This window comes from Nicotiana sylvestris, chromosome 7 (assembly GCF_000393655.2).
Source record: "Nicotiana sylvestris chromosome 7, ASM39365v2, whole genome shotgun sequence".
In the NCBI taxonomy this organism is placed as follows: domain Eukaryota; kingdom Viridiplantae; phylum Streptophyta; class Magnoliopsida; order Solanales; family Solanaceae; genus Nicotiana; species Nicotiana sylvestris.
Window position 1 is genome coordinate 73,620,876 of NC_091063.1, and position 8,331 is coordinate 73,629,206.

Consider the following 8,331-nt stretch of genomic DNA (forward strand, 5'->3'; position numbering starts at 1 on the left):
ACTGAGTCAGTTAAGCTAGCTTCCTATAGACTTTAGGATGCCGCAATAATTGGTACGAGTCTTGGGAGTTGTTCATAGGTAAGGATGCCCCTCTAGTAGTATGGTAGGAGTTTACAGAGGATTTTATTCATCATTATCTGCCACCAGAGCTTAGACGGGCCATAGTTAATAGGTTTTTGACCCTTCGTCAGGGTAACATAAGTGATCAGGAGTACAGTCTTCAGTTTGATTCATTGGCTAGGTATGCTCCCAATAATGTATCCAAAATGGAGGATCGGGTTCACTGGTACATGATGGGGTTAGAGCCGCACTTGCTTAATGATTGTATGCTGGTCTCACTTCAGGCAGATATGGATATTTCTTGTATTCAGGTATACGCTCAAAGTGTAGAGGAGCGTAAGTAAAAGCAAAGGGTCGATTGTGAGCATGATAGGGCCTAGAATAAGATAGCGAGGTCTTTGGGTCCTTCTGGTAAGTTTAGAGGTGGTCAGAGACCACAATACCTGAGGAATCCAGCCCAGCTATCAGCTAGCGTGCCCCCTTAGTTTGGCGGTAAGAAATTTGACTATTCTACATGTTTAGGGCCTGGTCAGAATTTTAGGGCCTCATATTCTCAATATAGAGGTGAGTCAAGTCATATGAGGCCGCCCTTGCCACGATGTGCTCAGTATGGTAAGCAACATGCCGGGTAGTGTTGTATGGGGTTGGGTGTTTTTATACTTGTGGTTAACCGGGCCACGTTATGAGGGATTGTTCGACGAGAAGTGATGCAAGCATAGCTTAGCCAGTGGGATCTGTAGATGGTTCGTCATCATCAGTACTCCCCACTGTGTAGGGTTGACAAGCACCAATGAGTTGTAGTAGAGGTAGAGATAGTGCATCTAGCTCGACCGGTCCTCAGAACCGCATTTATGCATTGACCGTACAACAAGATCAGAACTCATCGCCTGACGTTGTTACAGGTATAATCAGTCTCCTCATATGATGTATATGTACTGATTGACCCAGGTTCCACCTTATCACATGTTACTCTGTTGGTTTCTAGTAAGTTTGGAATAAAACCCAAATTGGTTAAACCTTTTGATAATAGTACATATATCACCGCAATGAGCACCTGTGTTATTTGTGAGGAAGAAAGATGGTTCCTTACGGATGTGTATTGATTATAGATAGTTGAATAAGGTGACAATCAAGAAAAAGTACTCGCTCTTGAGGATTGATAATTTATTTGATCAGTTGCAAGGTGCCAAGTGTTTCTCAAAGATAGACTTGAGGTCTGGGTACAATCAAGTAAGGGATAAGGAGAAAGATATTCCGAACACAACATTCAGCACCAAATACGGGCACTTTGAGTTTCGTGTTATGTCGTTCGGTTTGACCAATGCCCAATAGTATTCATGTATTTGATTAACCGTGTGTTCAAATCCTTTTTAGATCTGTTCGTAATTGTATTTATTGACGATATATCGATATATTCTCGTTCAGAGTTTGAGCATGGAGATCATTTGCGTATTGTGCTCAGAGTTCTACAAAAAGGGAAGTTGTATACAAAATTCTCTAAATGTGAATTCTGGTTGAAATCTGTAGCATTCCTTGGGCATATCATTTCGGGTGAAGGTATCCGGATTGATACACAAAAGATTGAGGCAGTAAAAATTTGGCCTAGACCCACGACACCGACAGAGGTTTGTAGATTTCTCGATTTGGTAGGATATTATAGGAGATTTGTAGAGGGATTTTCTTTCCCTTTCAGCACCTATGACAAAGTTGACTCAGAAGGGAGCAAAGTTTCAATGGACTGATGCTTGCGAACGGAGTATTCAGGCATTTGAAGGACAAATTAACTTCAGCACCGGTTCTAACACTCCCAGAAGCGAACGATGGTTATGTTATCTATTGTGACACTTTGGGTATTGGACTGGGTTGTGTACTGATGTAGCATGGTAAGGTTGTACCCTATGCATCTAGAAAACTAAGAAAGCACGAGAAGAATTACCCGACCCACGATTTAGAATTAGCCACTATGATTCATGCACTAAAGATGTGGAGGAACTACTTGTATGGCATTCATGTTGATATATATACAAATAATAAGAGCCTCCAGTATATATTCAAGCAAAGGAATTGAATTTACGTCAAAGGAGATGGTTGGAGCTACTTAAAGATTATGATGTTGATATTTTACACCATCCCGGGAAGGCGAACGTGGTAGTCGATGCCCTCAGTCATAGATCTATGGGTAGCGTGTCATATTTATAGCCAGAAAAGAGGGGAATAGCCCATGAGGTTCATCAGCTAGCTAGTCTTAGAGTTCGGTTACTAGACTTAGGAGATATTGGAATTACTATTCAGGATACGACAAAGTCCTCTTTAGTAGTTGAAGTGAAGGAACGCCATTACAAGTATCATGTGTTAGTTCATTATAAGGACACCACCCCTCAAAAGAAGAAAACACCATTTGAAATTACAGAAGATGGGGTCCTCAGATATCGAGGACGATTATGTGTCCCTAATGTTGCAGGGTTGCGTCGGCAGGTTATAGGAGAAACTTATTATTCTCGTAATTCTATCCATTTAGGAGCAACAAAGATGTATCATGATATCAGTGAAGTATAATGGTGGTACGGAATGAAAAAGGATATAGAAGAGTTTGTTGCTCAGTGCCCTAATTATCAACAGGTTAAGATTGAGCATCAAAAACCTGGTGGATTATTGCAGGCTATGGAGTTTCTGACTTGGAAATGGGAAGTAATCAATATGATTTCATCATAGGCTTACCTAGTACCTAGCGTAAATTCGATTCTATATGGGTTATTATTGATAGGCTTACAAAATTAGCCCATTTTTTGCCCATTAGGACTACATATTCCGCAAAGGATTATGCAAGGCTTTATATTAAGGAGATAGTACGACTGCATGGTGTCCATGTATCTATTATCTCGGATAGAGGAGCTCAATTTAAAGTTAACTTCTGGAGGTCCTTCCAAAAAAGATTGGGGACTCAGCAGTCTTAGTACAATATTTTATCCACAGACAGATAGATAGGATGAGCATACTATTAAGACACTTTAGGATATGTTACAGTCTTGTGTGGTAGACTTCAGAGATAGCTGGGATGATCATCTGCCGCTTATTGAGTTTGCATATAATAATAGCTATAATTCCAGTATTTAGATGGCTCCATACGAAGCTCTTTACTGACGGAAGTGTAGGTCACCTATGAGGTGGTTCGATATTGAGAAAACTATAGTAGGACTAGAATGGGTACAACATGCAATCGAGAAAATTAAGCTTATATAGGAAAGGCTATTAGCAGTTCAAAGTGGTCAGGAGTCTTATGCGGATAATCGACGGTGAGACTTGGAGTTTCAGGTTGACGAATAGGTATTCCTAAAGGTATCACTAATGAAAGGTTTTATGAGATTCGACTAGAAAGGAAAACTTAGCCCTTGGTACATTGGACCATATAGGATCATACGCAACGTAGGTCAGGCAGTATATGATTTAGACTTGCCTTCGGACTTGGAGTCTGTACATCTAGTCTTTCATGTGTCTATGCTCCATAAATGTATCGGAGATCCTTCCAGAATTGTGTTAGTTGACACAGAGCAGCTATCATATGAAGAAACTCCCATTGCTATATTAGACAGACAGATTCGAAGATTGAGAACTAAAGACGTAGCTTCAGTAAAAGTACTTTGGAGAAACAATAATGTGGAAGAAATGACTTGGGAGGCCAAGGAAAACATGAATTCTAGATATCCCCACTTATTTCCTTCTCCAGAGAAGGGTTCGACTGAGACATCACAACCTTAAGGTAGGTGTATGTATTCTTGTGTTAGTTATTGTCATTCGTCGTGTGAGGCCATTGTCGTTATTGATGATTGTGGTCCTATATGGCGTTGAATTATTGAGTTTCTACAGGAATAGTTGGTAGTAGTATTGTTACGAAGGCGGCGCTACCAAAGTTTATATAGATCCCGGGGAGTTAAGCATTCGATGACGAATGTTTCTAAGGGGGAAGGATGTTACATCTCGCGTTTTCGTACGTTAAAAGTTTCGTCTTCAGTTAATCGACGTAGACTCGGGGATGAGATTATCTTGAGGTTAAACGCATTTATGGTATTTATAATGAGCGATAAGTAAGTTCCATGAAGGATAAAGGGTAAACGAATCAAAGAAAATGAGTTTCGTTGAAGGTTGTCAATTTGGGATAAAAATACGGTCCGAACTATAATACCCTGCATTTATGGACTAATGCCATACAAGGTACCCTACGACCACGATAGTATGATACGTAAATTGTATTAAAAGTGAGTAGTATTTTAAATAAGTTGAGATAATTCTTAATTATATGGGTAATTAGTTAATTATTGGTTGATGGGATATTAATTAGTTAAATAAGTCATTAGCGGGTAATTAAGACTTTGGGATAAAGCCTAAGAGGCCAAAAACGTGGCAGCCCCCCCCCTCCTTAAAATTAAGATGGCTCTTAAAAGTCTTGCAAGATATCATATTTTGGAAGATTAAAGTGGCTTAGTCACCACTTGAAGTGGGCTCACACCCATTTAAACACACTTAAGAGATGTGTGACCATTTTGCTTTATTTGGTCTCTTAGATTTTCAAGAGATTCAAGTATATTGTTCTTTCCATTAGGAACTCATGTTAGACCATATTGAAGGAAATTATAACATTTTCCTACCCAATACCAAATAACACATGATGGAGCACTTGGTAGGCATTGAATTTATGTTACTGTTGTGAGATTTTGCAACTGTAAGGGAATATGATGTAATCTTTCTCAAGAAAATCGGTTCAGATATGTTAAGTCTATCCCTTCTTTCTTTTGGCATGATATATACGACACAAACGAAACGAGAAAATGCACAACTTCTATAAATGACTCTATTCGTAAAAATGCTAGAGATGTGTATATTCTTGTTTTCTCATAAGTCTTATTATTCTATTGTATGTTCATGGATATCGGAAAATATGTAAGTTTATAAAGTCTATTTCACGATATTAATCAGAAGCATAATGGTCTTATGACACTCCGAAAGATTTTATTGACGTACTTCTCCTGCATTGCATTCACTTACATTGACCCATGACTAGATGGCATGATATATGCGTATATATGTATGTATATATATATATATATATATATATATATATATATATATATATACACACACATATATATGGGAAAAGATTACGGCGTTATATATGCACCACCACCTGATCAGTTGATATATGTTGATGATTTTTCCCACATTGGCCGAGATGATATGATGGGATACCCTCAAAGGCTTGATGATATTATGTACACCTATACCTATGCTTGACACGACATTTACAAGCACGTGCATGACATTATAACTGTTTCAGGATATACAAAGTTATTTAGACTTACAGGCGGAATTCCTTATTCCATGTTTCATCTATGTCAATTATGTACTGATTTTCATGCCTTACATACTCAGTACATTATTCATATTGATGCTCTATTTCTCGGGGCCTACATTTCATGCCTGCAGTTACAGGTAGACAAGCTGACGGTCCCCCTCCTTAGGATCCTTGATCAGCGAGAATTGGTGTGCCTCATTGGATCTGGAGCTGCTTTTGACCTTGGTACGATATGTTTGTATACATATATATATGGGTAAGATATGTTTGTATACATATATGGGTATGACGGGGCCCAGTCCCATCCTTTTACAGTTGTATATTCTAATAGAGGTCGGTAGACACTTATGTATAGTTGAATAGTATGTGGCCTTGTCGGCTTCCAGTTTTGTGTATATTGTTGTCTATAGCAGCCTTGTTGGCTCGCCCCACTGTATTCCGCATGTATATGTACATATGTCTTTTGGACAGATTTCTCTCATGTATGTTATTCATATTTATATGTCAGACGCATGCTTAAGGATGTTCGACAAGTACGACCCGATCACCCGTCATAGCCTATCGGTGTGGGTCGTGACATGTTCCTTCCTCTAGTGTAGCTTTGGTCTGGGATGTGGTTTCATTGGGTCTCTTACCAGCCCAATTCCTTCATCATCATGTTCCTGTCTCTCATAAACACATAAACATTTTCTTCTAAACACATAGTTCTTTTGTTATAGATCTTATAAGCTTTACTATGTGAAGAATATCCCAAGAGTACTCCCTCATCACTTCTGTGATCAAATTTACCTAAGGAATCTTTACCATTATTGTGTACAAAGAACTTGCATCCAAATGCCCTAAGATGGGATATGTTTGGTTTTCTCCCTTTAAGTAACTCATAGGGAGTCTTCTCTACTAGAGGTTTATTCATGCACCTATTATGATGTAGCATGCAGTGTTCACAGCTTCTGCCCAGAAGCTATGTGGCAGTTCACTAGAAAGAAGCATAGTCCTAGCCATATCTTCAAGTGTCCTATTCTTTCTTTCAACTACTCCATTTTGTTGTGGAGTCCTAGAGTAGATAAATTATGATCTATTCCATGCTCATCACAAAATTTAGCAAATTTAGCATCCTTAAATTCAGTGTCATGATCAGACCTAATTGTTGCAATTTGATTACCTAGTTCTTTATGAGTTTTTCTACCAAAAGAAGTAAACATGTCAAATGCTTCATCTTTAGATGTTAAAAACAGTGTCCAAATAAACCTAGAATAATCATCAACAAGTACCATGACATATATCTTACCACCTCAGTTTAATGTTCTCATTGGACCACAAAGATCCATATGGACCAGTTTCATCGTCCTGGTGGTTGATAAGTGGGTATTTTACCAACTTATCTTGTATTTAAATTTATTTTTTTGTTATATTTGGTTGATAAAATCGTGTGTTTAATGTCATTTACTTTTATTTTATAGGTTGTATGTGATTTAGAACTGATGTGAAGAAACCAAGTGAAAACGAGACAAAGAGGAGCTAAAATGGACAATGGAAATTTGCCCAGTGATTTAACCTTCGCAAATTCGAAGGTCCAATGCGAACGCGAAAAAGCAAAAAGCCAGATCTTTGCGAACGCGAAGTACACATCACAAATGCGAAGCAGCAGAACTCAAACCTTCGTGAACGCGAAGGATCAATCGCGAACACGAATCTTAAGGGAAAAAAACCTTCACGAACGCGAAGAAGAAACTGGGCAGTTCTGGAATTTTACAATTTTGACCCAAACCATTTAATACACAAATCGGCTCATTTATAAGACATCTTTGGCTTATTTTCAATCTCTAAAACTATAGAGAACATGTTTTGGGAGCTAGGGTTTGCACACACACTTGGGTTTTGAAAATTTGAAGATTTTGGTTAAGAATTTCTTACTCATTTGTACTCATTTCTTCATTTCCTTGCTTTGTATTTATATCTAAGTGTGTAGTATTCATTTCAATACGTGAATCTTGTTTATGGGAATATTCATAATTAAAGTGTGGATTAAATATCTTGTTGTGCTTATGTATTGAATGATTTTTTATCTTTAATGAAGTGAGTTATTTCTTCTTTAATTATTCTTGTTTTTTAAATGTTTCAAAAGGAATTAGCTAACCCTTGAACTCGCCCATTAACTCCGAATTGATTTTGGGAAAGATTATTTGGGATTGGAAAAGATTAATTAACAAGAACTTGAGGTTTTAACCCTCATTTTATAGATTCTACCTAGGGATAGGATTGAACTACTTGTAGCCATATCCGGGTATGCTTAATCTCTTAATTGATTTAAGGATAATTTAATTGGGAAGTCTTGTTAGTCTTTGGAAGAAGCTAATATAGAATTATTACCCGTGGCTAATTAACATAAACTCGCTCATATTTGTAAAATCGTAAAATACATTAGATCGTTACTTACGTGTAATTTCCCGTGTATCCATACTTGTAACCATTGATCATTTTACTTGATTTCTATGTTAGTTTACATTTTCGCATTTAGATATAAATATTTTCAAAAAAATCAATTCTAAGTGTTTGGTATTGCATAACAAGTGATAATTCTCTTATAGTCCTAATCGCCTACATATTTTTCTCTGTGGGATTCAACCCCGATTCATAGTTTGGGTAAATTATATTACATGCGACCGTATCCATTTACTTTTTAGTAGTGGATTTGGACGTCATCAAAATTGGCGCCGTTGCCGGGGAACAATTTGGCATAATTTAGGTTGTTTGAGAAATAAGCGTAAGTGTTTTGGTCCAAACTTGTTAATATTTGTGTAATTATTTTTCTTACCTTGGTCCATATTTTTATTTTTCCTGTTTATTTCTTGTTTATTTTCTTAGTTTTTGAAAAACAAAATGGCATCATATAATGAAAATTGGACGGATGGTAGTTGTTCATA